Here is a 14,726-nt window from a genome sequence, read left to right on the forward strand (position 1 = left end):
GACACAGACATAGCAGGGGACAAAGACGTGGATCCAGCTCCTGTGGAGCCGAGAATGTGATAAGAAGACAGACATTAAAGAAAAAGTCAGGAACTAGTGATATAATGACTGCTTGTAGAGAGCGTACAAAAAGGTCGGTCACTTAATTTGATTGTATCAGAGAAAACTTCTTGGAGGAAGTGGTATTCAAGTGTTGAGCTGACGGATGAGGCATGCTGATAACAATGGCACTGACTGACATTATTGAGTGCCCCTCGATGCCAGCCACTTTCCAAGTGCTTTGTATGTATTAGCTCATTTCATCTTAACAGCAATCCTATGAGATGGCACTATTATTATTATCCCAGTTTTATAGAGGAGGAAACTAAGGCACTGAGAAGCGAACTAACTTGCCCCAAGTCACTCAGCTAATAAGTAGGAGAGTCAGTATTTGTATACACCTATTTGATTCCAGACCCTTTGCCTTAGAAGAGAAAAGGAAGAAAGAACATTATGAAGGTTCTGGAAAAATCATAATAAGCAAAGAGAAGAAGGTAGAGATCGGGATTAGAGATGCTGAGCTTCTGGAGCTTGGAAGGGCTTTAGATTTTGTTCTAAGAGTAACAGCCATCCTTCCAATGAAGGGGTATGAGGGAGTGCCATGGTTACATTTGCAAGTTAAAAAGTATAAGGTTAAGCAATTATTGTTGCTTGAATTACCACTTTGTGATGAAGGTGTATTTCATTCTGATTGAATTACAAGATTGTAATTTTTTAAAAAGTGTAAGATTGCCTTAGAGAACAGATGTGCGTAAGGAGGCTGGAGGGTCCAACAGCGTAAGTGGGGATGATGGTTAGAAGTCAGCTTCCCTAGTTTAGGAGAAAGGTAAGGATAATGAAAGAGGGAGGAAAAGAGGGAAGGTAAGGCGGAGAGAGAGAGAGAGAAGCTGCATCACTCCCTCTGGTTGATTGTGCTGCTTTTCCAGGTGTGTTGTGTTGTAACTGATGGATTAAGTCCTTATCCCTCCTGGGCAGAGAACTCCAGGAGGCTGACAGTTTTGAACTGTTTGCCCACCTCTGCATCAGCAGAAGCTGGCGTGGGGCCTACCCCCAAACAGCCAATATTTGTTGACTGCCTGAATGAATTATGAATAAAAGACTTGATGATGATAAGCCAATCCCTTTGGCTCAACAGAATCCACTTCTAAATCCTACCACCTGCTGGGTACCCAGAACCTTCTCCAGGAAGCACACCAAATGAGTGTCTGCTCCCCACCCAAATAACAAGGAAAAATAGCCCCCAGGCCAGGCGCGTGGCATCCTATAGGGAAAATGACAGGCTGATGGAGAATCCCCGCGTTTTCCTGAAGGGTAGGGAGATGCTGTCTGTGGCTGTCTTGCCTGGCAGTGGTGCCCTTCTGCCGCTGAGCTCACGGCAAAGCAGATGTGCAGGCAGGGTGGCCAGCTTTGCCTTTCAGGCGGAGAGGGAGGGCTGCCTTGTCAGTAAGTCAAGTCGGTCCTCAGATTCGGGATGCAATATTTATCAGGGTGGTGACAGCCTGCCAACAGGAGCTGGGTATTTTGGTACTCTGCAGGTGCTGTCACTGTTGTTACAACACACAACTTCTTGAGCAGGGCTGTGGTCAGAAAGCTTCCAACTGGAACTGACTCGGAGGCCAAATCTCTGACAGCCAGAGAGCCGATGGGGCTCATGTTGGCAAAGGAGAGAGGCTCCTTTGGCATGAGGCCCCATCGGGGGTGCAGGGAAACCAGAAAGCCAGCCTTCAATGCACAGATACCTTTAAATGGCAGAGGAGAGCATCATTGTTCAGGAGACTTGTGCTCGACGTGGATTTGGGAGTTGGGAGATCTGGGTTGCTTAAGAAGTCATCATAGTATCTTCTAAGGAGCAGGGTCTTTACTTGTCATAATAAAATTCTCTGGGCAAAATCTCCTCCAGTTTTCAAGAATCTATTGATGGTATAAACCAGAAGTTGACAGACTATGGCCCACTGGCCAAATCGGCTTGCTGTCTATGTTTTCTGTGGTCTGTGAGCTAAGAATGTCTTTTACTTTTTTAAATGGTTGAAAGCAAATCAAAAGAAGTCATGCTTTGTAGCATGCAAAAAATCTATCAAATTCAAATTTTGAAATCCATAAATAAAGCTGGCACTCACCCATACCCATTTGCTTAGATATTGTAAGCGACGTGGCAGATTTGAGTAGCAGCAACAGATTCTGAATGGCCTGCAGATTCTAAAACATTTATTGTCTGGCCCTTTACAAAAAAAGTTTGCTGATTCCTGATTTGCCTGCTCATTTCTTGTGTCTGTGAATATCGGTGCTTCTCTGTGTTTCAGTGGGGCTGTGGTGCCCTTGGGCATGGTCTCTCGGGGAGTGAGAATGGAGGGGATGGGTGTGTGTCCACAGGAAGAGTGTAGGTCTCTGAAGGAGCAGGTTGCAATGGAGAATGTTGCCTGTATGGTGATTCTCTTGACTGCTAAGTGTGTGCAAGTGTGTGTATCTGTGTGTATATATGTGCAAGATGGAGCAGGGGATTGTAGCAAGATCAATATTTTTGCAGAGTGTATTCTGGGTAATATTAGTTCTCAGACATTGTAGGTATGACTTCGTAAGAATGGAAAGGGTGATGTCAGAAATAGCATTTTCCAACCTACTTGATTGTAGAGAATATTTAATACCTGTGATCCAGTGATACCAAGCGGTAGCCATGTGTGGTATCTACCATAAGTCACCTGCTGCTGGGTCCTTTATTTACTATGAAAGAGCTGGAAGACTGTGGTGAGAGGAATTCCGGTCATCTGGTCCATTGGTCAGTGGGCAGCATTGACACTCATGTTCTAAGATCCATCTCAGTTCCTATGATCTCAAGGAGAGGTTTCATTGTCAGGGCATTTGGAAACTGGCTGATGTCAGGAATGGCGGATGGGAAGCTTTGCTGAGAAAATTAGACTGTCCCATTACTCTTCAAAGGGCAATCCATGAATCCATGGGCCGGACTCCCCTCTCTGAGAAGCAGACCTTCACCTGGGATGTGGACCAAGATTCTGAGAACCTGATCAGTCAGAGGGCATGGTAGGACTGACCCAACATCTACAGAGGTTTCCTGGGGCAAAGTCTGTCTCACAAATCAGAACATGCCTGTGCCCAGTCATGTCCAACTGTCATGTCCAACTCTTTGCGACCCCATGGACTGTAGCCCGCCGGGTTCCTCTGTCCATGGGATTCTCCAGGTAAGGATACTGGAGTGAGTTGCCAGTTCCTCCTTCAGGGGATCTTCCTGACCCAGGGATCAAACCCACATCTTCTACATCTCCTGCATTGACAGGCGGAATCTTTACCATTGAGCCACCTGGGAAGCCCAGTCACAACATAGATCCATGGAATACCCACCAGAAGAAGTTAAACAAAGAAGAATGATGAAAACATAAGATGACCCTTGAGAGAATTCAGAAGCATCACATCACAGAACAGGGATCAGAAAAAAAAAAGTTGAGGGAATCAACTCAGGATTGGGTCCCTGGATCCAGAGCTTAATCTGATGGACTAAGGACCTGAGATTGTTAGAGAGAGAAGGAAGGCCAAGGCAAATGCAAAATTATATCTAATAAGGAGTATGGAGAGACAGAGTTATGTTGGGCAGGGTTCAGGGACTGATGCAGAGCCCACAATCAAAGCCCCCCACCCCTAGTCCAGGACTGACAGAGGAGAAACAGATCAGCGGATAAGGAGCAAAGCTGAGAAGGGACTCACAGATTCAATAGTGCTGCCATGATTCCCAGAGCATCAGGTTCCTCTTTGGGGCACCTGCTGCCATGATGGCCTGATTTGGAGTTTCAGAGTTCTTGTTGTTCTAGACTGATGGATAGCCTTTTAAAGCATGGCCTCCTCTATCCTGTCCACCAGCAGAGCCCTGATCTTGAACAAAGGCTCTTGCTTGTGGAGACTTGACCTTGATCTCCATATATTCTAAAAAGAGCACCTCTCCCTCTCCGGGTCCCCCTTCTGTACTCATTCACTCATTTCTTTTTGGATGCACTGGATACTTACTCTCTACAGAGGACCAAGTAGGTTGTGGTATTCAAGTGGTAGATTCCTCCCACATATAAAACCTCACCCCAATCCCAGACCCAGAGACTTGCCTTAGGAGGGGTTAGGCTACAGGAGCAGAGTTTTAAATATCTGTCTCATCTCAGCAACGGAGTTACCTTCCCCCAAGGGTTTCCCTGTGTGTTTACAATGGTGCAATTAAATGTCTGGATAAATAACAGTTATTAAATGGGTAAATATATTCCTAATGCTAAGCAGAGCCTGAGCTTCCTAACACATTTGCTGGACCCGTTTGTTTATTTAGATCTTAAGGGAAACTGGGACGTGAGGGTAATAACAGGCGACTTCTGACACATCTTTCTGGTTGTTTAAATAGGGAAAGGTCTGGGGCTGATTTCGAGGGGGAGAGGACAGGGAGGGAGGTGCTGTGAGTATTTTTAGATCTTCCCTCACAAAAACCACTTGCACGCAAATCCTGGGATCTCTTTCAGTGCTTCTCTTTGGGTCATTAAAGCTGGGGAAATCACACAATTGAGGTACCTTTCCACCTCATGCTGGGAATCTTCAAATAAAAGACTCCTGGGCTATAGTTTAATCTGAATAGATGGTTTGCCAAATAAAAAAATGCCAGTTACGATAATTAGGAGAATGTACTTGTGGAGTTTCCAAGCCTTTATCTTTCTTACTGCTGGTGAATTGGAGAACACATTTATCTTGCAGGGCTTGTCTGAATGGTAAGCAGGCAAGGGAAATATGGGTTTTGTGGGTGAAATGAATTTTCTGTCAGAGAAAACAGATTTCTGTTCTTGTGATAAATTTGAAGCCAAAGTCTTTAAAAAAAAAAAAAAAAAAAGTGTCAGCCTTGGCCAGGGCTTTCATGTCCTTATTTCAATGATTTCATCTTCTAGGAGTAAAATTAGATGTCCACCTCATCAACCATCAACAACAGTGAACCGCCATGCCCTGGGGGTATGCACTTGAAGTTCTCTGGCTGTGTGATGTACTATAAGTGCATACCCATTTGGGAAAATCTAAGATGTGGGAATCCATATTCACGCAGACTCGCCCACCCTCCCTTCTTCCACCATGCATACATACACAGAGGGAAACTGCCTGTCTTTTCCTACACATGGAAGGCCGAAATTGTGTTTATGTCTAATCGTTAGTCACACAGGTTTCCTCTCTTTACCCTGTTTTTAGGGTTAGGGTTGGTTAGGGTTAAAAAGGGACTTCCCTGGTGGCTCAGATGGTGAAGAATCTGCCTGCAATGCAGGAGACCCTGGATCGATTTCTGAGTTGGGAAGATCTCCTGGAGAAGGGATAGGCTACCCACTCCCATATTCTTGGGCTTCCCTGGTAGTTCAGCTGGTAAAGAATTTGCCTGCAATGCGGGAGACCTGGGTTTGATCCCTGGGTTGGGAAGATCCCCTGGAGAAGGGAATGGCAACCCAGCCCAGTATTCTTGCCTGGAAAATTCCATGAACAGAGGAGCCTCACAGGCTACAGTCCATGGGGTCGCAAAGAGTTGGACATGACTCAGCGACTAACACACACACACACATACACACAACACACATACACATACACACAGGATTAAAAATAGAGATCAGAGATGTGACGTGCTTAGAAATTCCCATGTGCACTACCAACCAGAGTTTCTCTGTTAGCCAAGCTGAGGGACTCTAGAGCAGGGGTCCCCAACCTTGAGAATCTAATGCCTGATGATCTGAGATGGAGCTGATATAGTAAATTAGAAATAAAGTGCACAATAAATATAATGCTCTTGAATCATCCCAAAACCATCCTCCACCTGCAATGCCATCTGTGGAAAAACTGTCTTCCACTAAACCGCCCAACATGTCGGGATTGCTGCTCTAGACTTTGAGGATAGTTTCCTTTTCCTTCAGCACTTTCTCGTTACTGAGAACAGAGGACCAACTTATGTAGAGATGTGAACGACAGCGAGGTTTACCAGTTATCCAAAAGCAGTGCTTACATTGCAGATTTCTTTTACTTTGGCCAAGATTCACTTTGATTTTGACCTTAAGAATAAAATTAAGGAAGAAGCATGAAGCTGTAGATGTGGCTCCAGTTCATTTTTTGGAGTTTCTTCAAGAGGTTGGAGATTTGTAAGGGAGTTGCCTTCCTTATGCTCACAGAAGAGCCTAGGATGAGAAGGGACATTGCCAGGAGCCTTGAGCACGGATGCTCAAGGGTCAACAACAGCTTGTCCCTGGCCTCTGGGCCAAGGGCAGACTAGGGCTAGGTTCTCAACTAACTGTTCTCTTTGGTTTTCCTTCTGTTTCTAGAGGATCTCCTGATTTGAAGGAGTTACTATTTCTTTTTCATAGTTGTTTTTTTTTTTTTTTTTAATATTTTTATTTCTTTATTTGACTGTGCCAGGTCTTAGTTGTGGCATTGGAGATCTTCCACCCTCATTGCAGCATGCAATAATTTTTTAAAAAATATATTTATCTATTTATTTGGCGACAGTGGGTCTTAGTTGTAGCATGCAGAGTCTTTAGTTGCGGCATGTGGTATCTAGTTCCCTGACCAGGGATCAAACCTGGTCCCTCTGCATTGGGAGTACAGAGTCTCAGCCATTGTATCACCAGAAAAATCCCAAGAGTTACTATTTCAGATCAGGAAAAGAGTAAAGATTGGGAAACTATTCAGGGAAAACTGGGGAGCTGATACTTTATATATTCCTGTAATCAAAACAGGCTTGGGACTCTTCAGAGAAAATTCCTCCTGCTGCTTAGAGAGGGAGCCTTGGCCCACCTTCTCTGGGTGGAGGTGGCGGGGAATTTAGAAAGCCACTCTCTCCATTGTTCTCAGACTTCACGTTTGCTTTCTTTTTAAAGACTAGAGATCTGGTTTGCTCAGGAAATCAGAATGCATACCTGCCCTCCAGGCCTCTTCCAAAGAACTATCAATTGTCCAATTTTTGCCAAAGCTAGCTGGAGAAAACTACTATTTTGAAGAATTGTTTGAATAATATGTGGTTCCTACATCCCTTCAGATCAACTCTATCCAGCAGAATCTTTCCACGAAGAGGGAAATAGTTGATGTCTGTGCCATCCAAAACACGTGAGACTGTTGAGCACTTGCAAGCAAGAAACTGGATGTTAGCTTTTACTTTCTTTTGATTACTTTAAACTTAAATGGCCATATGTGACTAGGAGGTATCATATGGGACAATGCAATTCTGGGCAATAACAGTGGAAGAGCTACTGTTCATTGATTACATTGTAACCAGACAGTACGCTGAGCATCTGCAATGTATCATCACCTTTAATCCTCATGTTAAGATATATATGTATATAGTTACATATAATATATAATATAATATAGTTTTTCCAGGTGGCACAGTGGTAAAAAATTTGCCTGCCAATGCAAGAGATGGAGGTTTGATCCCTGGTTTGGGAGGATCCCCTGGAGTAGGAAATGGCAACCCACTCCAGTATTCTTGCCTGGGAAATTCCATGGACAGAGGAGCCTGGTGGACCACAGTCCATGGAGTCACAAAGAGTGGAATATGACAGAGCATGCATGTACCATGTATATAATATATAATTAATTAATGTCATTAATATTATAATAATGCATATATCATATATTATATAAACATACAAATATAATAGCATTATAATATTAAAATAGTATATACTATTATAATAATCATAATTAATGTCCATTAATATTATGATATTACTTACTGTTATAATACATACATAATTGTTTACTGAAGATTAAAGTTTAAAGATGTTGTATACTTTCCAGTGTTCCTCACATAATCAGTGGTAGACCTGGGGTTTGAATTCATGTCTAGTTGACACCAAACCAGCCCATATGCTTCATTTATGTCTTAGTTGAACTTGATGCAAAATGAAGGCAAAACACAGGAACGCTCTTTGATCCTACTTTAATACCTACACTGATTTTACTGGTTTTCACTTTATGTCACTTGTACCATGCAGACAACCAGCTCTTTTCATTGAACAAATATAAAATTTTATTATTTAACATTTGGTCAAGATGTACACAGATGGCCTCTTCAAAAATCTTAATATACTCTTTACTCCTTCTCAATCCGAGTCAAGAATTCTCTTCATCTGAGTTGTCCTTGAACACTTGCTCTTGACTTGCATTGGAGAAAGTGTCTTACAAAATGGGATTACACATCTTGTGAGATGTTGGAAAGAATGTGGCTTGTTATACCTCATCCCACATCCTCATTATGGGTACTCATGAAATAAACTGTTTTCAGACCTAAGACCAAGACTATTGTTAACTTGAAGATGCCTTTCATTTGCCAATGCTAATCATGCAACTGACTCTGTTACCCTTTATGCTCCGACCACCAAGAACCTGACAACCAAGTTTGTCATTTTCCTTAAAAACTACGTAGGAAGCTGTGATTTGTATGCCTTTTTAACTTTCTCCTTTGACTCTGTCTTCCACAAACCTGTATTTCATCCTTTCATGCCTCAGCATATTTGCATGATCAGTTGCAAATCCTCTGTAAAACATGTTGATCTAGAAATTCAATTGCAAGCTCCTGAAGAGCTCAGTCTCATCTCTGGTGAGGATGGGATCACTCCAAAACAAACCCCCTAAAGCCAATATGCTTTATTCATAGCAGTGACTCTTTCTCCATCACAGAGAAGATTTAGAAAGAGAGAATGGAAAGAAAGAGTAATCATTTGGTGCCAGAACCGATGCTGTACAGACACCATCTTTGGCTTGAAAGAATGGAAAATGGAATAAAGTAGACAGAAAGTATAAGTGATGGCGTATAGTCTGGCTCTCAGAATTTCAGATGATGAACAGCAGGTGTAGTACTAATTCTGTTGCTCTCCATCAAAACTGGTCTCTGCAATGTTTTTAATAAACTCCAGAGCTTTATTAATCCAACTAGATGCCTCCTGATTTGTTAACTGCATCCAGAGGTGGCATCATGACTGGGGAATCATTCAAGGAGTATAACAGGAGGAGAGCAAGTCAGAATCCACAGATCTACCTGGGAAGACAGGAGGACAGCAACTCCACTTGGGCAGGTGGGACTGCTTTCTATCCAGAGAGGTAGAGAATATGTAAAAGAAACGTACAGTGGAAGCACTTTTCTTTATTTATCTCATCTGTGAATATGTCAGTGGGAGAATTAATATGTGAAGGGCAAAAATGTGTGAGGGGGTGTGATGACAGATATTGTTGTAGTATAATTAATATAAATGCTGACAAAGGTCCATATAGTCAAAGCGATGATTTTTCCAGTAGTCGTGTAGGGATGTGAGAGTTGGGCCATAAAAATGGCTGAGCACCGAAGAATTGATGCTTTCAAACTGTGGTGCTCAGGAAGACTCTTGAGAGTCCCTTGGACTGCAAGGAGATCAAGCCAGCCCATCCTAAAGGAAATCAGTCCTGACTATTCATTGGCAGGACTGATGCTGAAGCTCTAGTATTTAGACCATCTGATGCGAAGAGCTAACTCATTGGAAAGAACCCTGATGCCAGGAAAAATTGAGGGCAGGAGGACAAGGGGGCAACAGAGGATGAGATGGTTGGATGGCATCTCTCTCCTCATCAGACATGAGTCTGAGCAAACTCTGGGAGATTGTGAAGGACAGGGAAGCTTGGCATGCTACAGCTCATGGAGTCACAAAGAATTGGACATGACTGACGGACTGAACAACAAAATAAGTGGGTAAAACCATGAGGCAAACAGGGACTTCAGAGTGTTGCAAGAAACTGGATTGAACTGAATTGAACCACATTTAGTGCTTTTTAAATCAGGGCCCAGTCCATCTAAGTCCATGTTGACTTAGGTAGCCTGGCTCAATTCAAGCACAGAAGAGAGCATCTCAGGAGAAATAAACCCAGCTTCCAGTTCTTTCCTTCCGAGCTATCAGATCAGCAAGAGGCAGCCCCTGGAACAGAGAAAGGTGATGATCTAAAGCCATGCTGCCCAGAGTGTGCTCCTGAGCCAGCAGCTTCAGCATCACCTGGGAGCTTGTTTGTAGTGCAGCCTCTCTAGCCCCACCCCAGACTTCCCGAACTGGCACTGGCGTTTTAACCACATCCCCAGCTTATCACTTTGCATGTTACATTTTGAGAAGCACTGTTCTCAGGCAGCTTACTCAGGACTCTGAAGTCTGTGATGGTGTCTTTGAGGCCATCTATACGTTTACTTGTGAAACACTTACCAAGCATCTTCCAGGGAATAAGGAATGTTCTGAGCACTGTAGAGACCCAAAGAAGCTCATGACTTTGTTTCAGTCTTGAAGTTTAAAGTCTGGTGAGTGAGTGAGTGAGAGGAGGAAAATAACACATATGTGCATGGAAACTAATGGAAAAAATAAATATCATAACATGTGACAGAACAAGGGTTGGGAAGGTGGATGGGTCGTGTTGGATCACACAGCCAAGCACTGTCCTTAGGAGCTGGAGCTGCAGAGAGCAGAGCTGGAGGGGCCAGAACAGGAGCAGGTGGTCTGATTTAGTCCCAGCACGTGGGTGCCTGCTTGGTCACCTGCGTACCCGCATGTGCTCACTCAGTCCTGTCTGACTCTTTTCAACCCTGTGGACCGTAGCCCGCCAGGCTCCTCTGTCCATGGGATTTTCCAGGCAAGAATACTGGAGGGGGTTGCCATGCCCTTCTCCAGGGGATCTTCCTGACTCAGGGATGGAACCCACTTCTCTTATGTCTCCTGCATTGGCAGGTAGGTTCTTTACCACTCACTCCACCTAGGAAGCCTGCTCAATTGCTCAGTCATGTATAACTCTTTGTGACCCGGTAGCCTGTAGCCTGCCAGGCTCTTCTGTCCATGGGACTTTCCAGGCGAAAATACTGGAGTGGGTTGCCATTTCCTACTCCAGGGGATCTTCCCCACCCAGGGATTGAACTCAGGTTCCCTGCATTGGGAGGCCCCTAGTCAGGTACCTTCCCTGGAAATGTGTGCATTTTCCAACTTGATGGCCACCTGTCCCTCCTACCAGCTAACGGATCCTCATTTTTCTTCTCTCTTTTTATCCTCCAAGAAAATCTGTCATGGACTGCTCCCTTCATCAGATCTTAAATGAATGATCTCAGCTTCAAGTGTAGTCCTTTGGGCCAGATTCTGATGGACATCAAAGCTTTCTGATGAAGTAGAATTCAAAGACACTGTTAGTGTATTGCAAATTCCCTTTTCCCCCAAAGATTTTTCATCACACCACTTAGGCCATCGCTCATGCTTTCCGTGTCGGAAGTTGACAGGAGAGATCCTTTTCGTTGAGAGGTAGCGCAGCGTGGTAGGTAGAGGGCAGCGTCTGGAGTCAGACCAAGTTGGCTGCATAACCTTGACAAGGTTTCTCTGTGTCGCTTCATCATCCATACAGTGGAGTTGCCTACGTTTTCATGAGAACAAGAGTCGCCTGGCATGTGTTTTAAGGACATCATTTCCCAGGACTGTCTCCCCAGAATTCCTATAGTATGGATGCGAGTGGTCCCTGGAATTAAAGTGTTTTAACAAACCCCCCTTGTAATCCCTACTGTCAGAGAAGTTCAAGACAGTACCTTTGCCGATATACCTGTCCTCCCTGGAAGTGGATAAGATAGTTGGAGCTGTCTTATCTTTTCTGTAGGGAGCCTGTGTCTGTTTTTTGTGCAAGCTGTGCTGAGAATCTGTACACACTGAAGGAGGCAATGATGCAAAGTGAAAAGCACAAAAGCTTTGGAGTCAGGCTGGCCTTGGTCCCACACGCGACTCTCTCCTCCTGATGGTGAGATGAATACTGTGTGGAGAAGAGCTGATGCCCTGCAATTCCTGGCATGCAGAGGGGGTGGTGTGCTCTCAACAGAGCCTCCCGAGGGCACAGTGGCAGCGAGGAGGCAGAGCTGATGGAATGGATGTTCCAGTCTAGGAGCTTGAGAGGATTTGGCCAGGGAGTAAGTGTAACCAGGGAGACAGGGATCAAGGCATGAGATGCAAATGAGCCTGAAGAGGTCCTGGAGTCAGTGCAGGGGAAGCAGGCAACAGAGCTTGGAGGGCTAGCTGAGGTCAGAAGGGGCAGGCCTGTCTCTAAGATCGCCGTGGGTGTGGATCAGAGTCCGGGATGTCTGAGTGGAGAGAACAAGTGACACCAACCATTGGGAGGCCCTGGAGACAGCCAGCTAGGGTGGAAGCTGTTTGTTCAATGCCCTCTTTCATGATAAGTCCAACCACAGCATGGATGCCAGTGTTTGTGTGGACTCAGATGGGCTGCCATGGTTGGCTGTGTGGGTTGTGTACTGCCCAACCCTAGTGAGCACCACTCACTTTGTAGTTTATGTAAAGCGCGGCTTCTTGAGTTGTCCACTACACAACCTATACGCTCATACATGGCAGCCACGGTCACTGCCAGCCTGGGACTAACAGGGTGGCTTGTTTTTGATTCATGCCAGAGCAGGGGTACCAGGACACCTTACCCAGTGGGCACCCTGGGATCCCTGCAGCAGGCTGGCAGTTTAGAGAAGGGCAAAAGAAGGAACTGAAGAGTTGCCCGAGTTTGTTACACCAACACAGGTAGGTGGCCAGAGTAACACACTCAGATCCAGACAGAGCCACATCCAAGAAGTCTGATCTGCAGAAGGGGCGGGTCCATGATTTCCCTGTACCGCTGGGGATGCTCAGATTTTAGCCACCGTGCAACACTCATCCGTACACGAACATGCAGCCTTCTTATCCTCCTCTTTCCTTTATTGTCCGCCTTGGCATTGTCAGCATCTAACATTCTATACGTTGAATTTTTAAAAGTTCCCCCAACTAGAATGAAAGCTCATCTAGTCCCGGGTGTACAGTTAGCATTCAATAAATAATTGTGTCCTATGGAGGGAAGGAAGGCAGGCTGGAAGGAAGGAGGGAAGGAGGACTACACAGTTCTCTGAGTTTAAAATAAAAAGAAAAAAGCTCTAACCTAGGCCTGAGGGTACAGGGAACAAGTCCACCTATAAATAATAAAGAGCAGAAAGCTAAATAGAAGGTCAAGGTGTTTTTCTAATATGTTGGGGTTCAAGGAAGAACTGCTGCCCCATTGGGATATCTAGGTAGAAATTCAGGCATCAGCCCTGTAAAGAAGGGTGCAGTTCCCTCACTGATCTGATGAAGAAACTGCACCCTTCCTTCCAGAAATAGAGTCACAAATGTAGAAAACAAACTTACAGTTATGAGGGGTAAGAGGATGGGGAGGGATAAATTGGAAGACTGGGATCAAAACATATGCACACTGCTATCTATAAAACAGATAACTATTAAGGACCTACTGTATAGCACAGGAAACTCTACTCAACACTCTGTAATGGGGACTTCCCTGGTAGTCCAGTGGTTAAGGCTCCACGCTCCCAATGCAGGCGACCCAGGTCTGATCCCTGGTCAGGGAGCTAGGTCCCACATGCCGCAACTAAAGATCCTGTGTGTTGCAACTAAGACCCATCACAGCCAAAACAAACAAACAAACAAAACCACTCTGTAATGGCCTATATGGGGAAAAAATGTTAGGAAGAGTGGATATATGCATATGTATAACTAATTCACTTTGCCCTACAACTGAAACAACTTAGCATTATAAATCAGCTATACTCCAATAAAATGTTTTTGAAAAAGAAAGGTCCTAGGGCACAGAGTTTCAGGGTCCCACTGAGACCCTGCTCCCAGCCCCAGCTCCTTCCCACTGTGATCTGTCTGCTCAGGAAGCAGGCTGATGATGTCTACGGAACCCACAGCCCAGGGCAGTTTTGCCCACAGTGGAGAGGGCTGGTGGCCGGGCTGCCCAATCCCTTTTGTAAGGAGCATCGTGGGTTTGCTGCTGAAATGAGCTCTCTGTATGATTGCTGAAAACCGGAGATGCAATGACCTTTAAGCAGAGCCCACAGCACATTCCTGAAGACGATTGCCTCCACCACCAACGGACCACACAGACAGACAAGTGAATAAGCAAACAAACCCAACCTCGCTGCCTGTTGGGATGCCAGGTGCTGGATGCGTGTTAATTGCATGAACAGTCTCATCCGCCTGATGGCTTTGATTTGTGCGTTGGGGTGTTCCATCAAGATTTTTTAAACACAAATTGATCTCTGCTAATTCATGCGTCAGCGCTGAATATTTTGACGCGCGATACCTCCTCCCTTCGGAGAAGCTGTGCATGCTGGCAGGCCAGTGGAGCTCAGATGATCTCCTTGCTTTCTTCTCTGCAACGTTCCCTGAGCCCAGAATTCCTGCCTGGACCTCTCCTCTCGAGATTCTTCCTACACTCCTTAGCCTGTTTTTCTCAGCTCCTTATTCCTCCTTCTGCCCCAACTGTCTGGCCTGCTTCTTTTTTTTGGGGGGGGGGCTTTTCTCTAGTTTTGGGGCACAGGCTTAGTCACCTGGTGACATGTGGGATCTTAGTTCCTGTGTCCCCTGTACTAGCAGCTGAATCTTAACCACTAGACTGCCAGAGAAGTCCCCTGCCCTCTTCAATTGTTGTTCCAAAACCTAGTTCTTTCTCCTACCTCCTCAGCCCTAATGCATTCATCTCTCTCATCCCTTCCGCACTCCAGTTTCCTCTCTCCTGCATCAATAAAACCCACACCTTGTCTCCACACTCTGCTCCCCATCTCCCCCTTGCAGTCCTATGTCCCTGTCCATGCACCTTCTACCATTACCTCTGCTTCTTCT

General features: G+C 45.1%; 1 protein-coding gene across 1 annotated transcript in view; it reads left to right on the top strand.

Moving 5' to 3' along the window:
• The window catches only part of ASIC2 (acid sensing ion channel subunit 2), a 1,201,082-nt gene that overhangs the window by 354,766 nt on the left and 831,590 nt on the right, over window positions 1-14,726 (top strand). The gene's annotated exons all lie outside the window — the stretch shown is intronic.

Source organism: Dama dama, chromosome 5 (assembly GCF_033118175.1).
Source record: "Dama dama isolate Ldn47 chromosome 5, ASM3311817v1, whole genome shotgun sequence".
NCBI classification, from domain to species: Eukaryota; Metazoa; Chordata; class Mammalia; order Artiodactyla; family Cervidae; genus Dama; species Dama dama.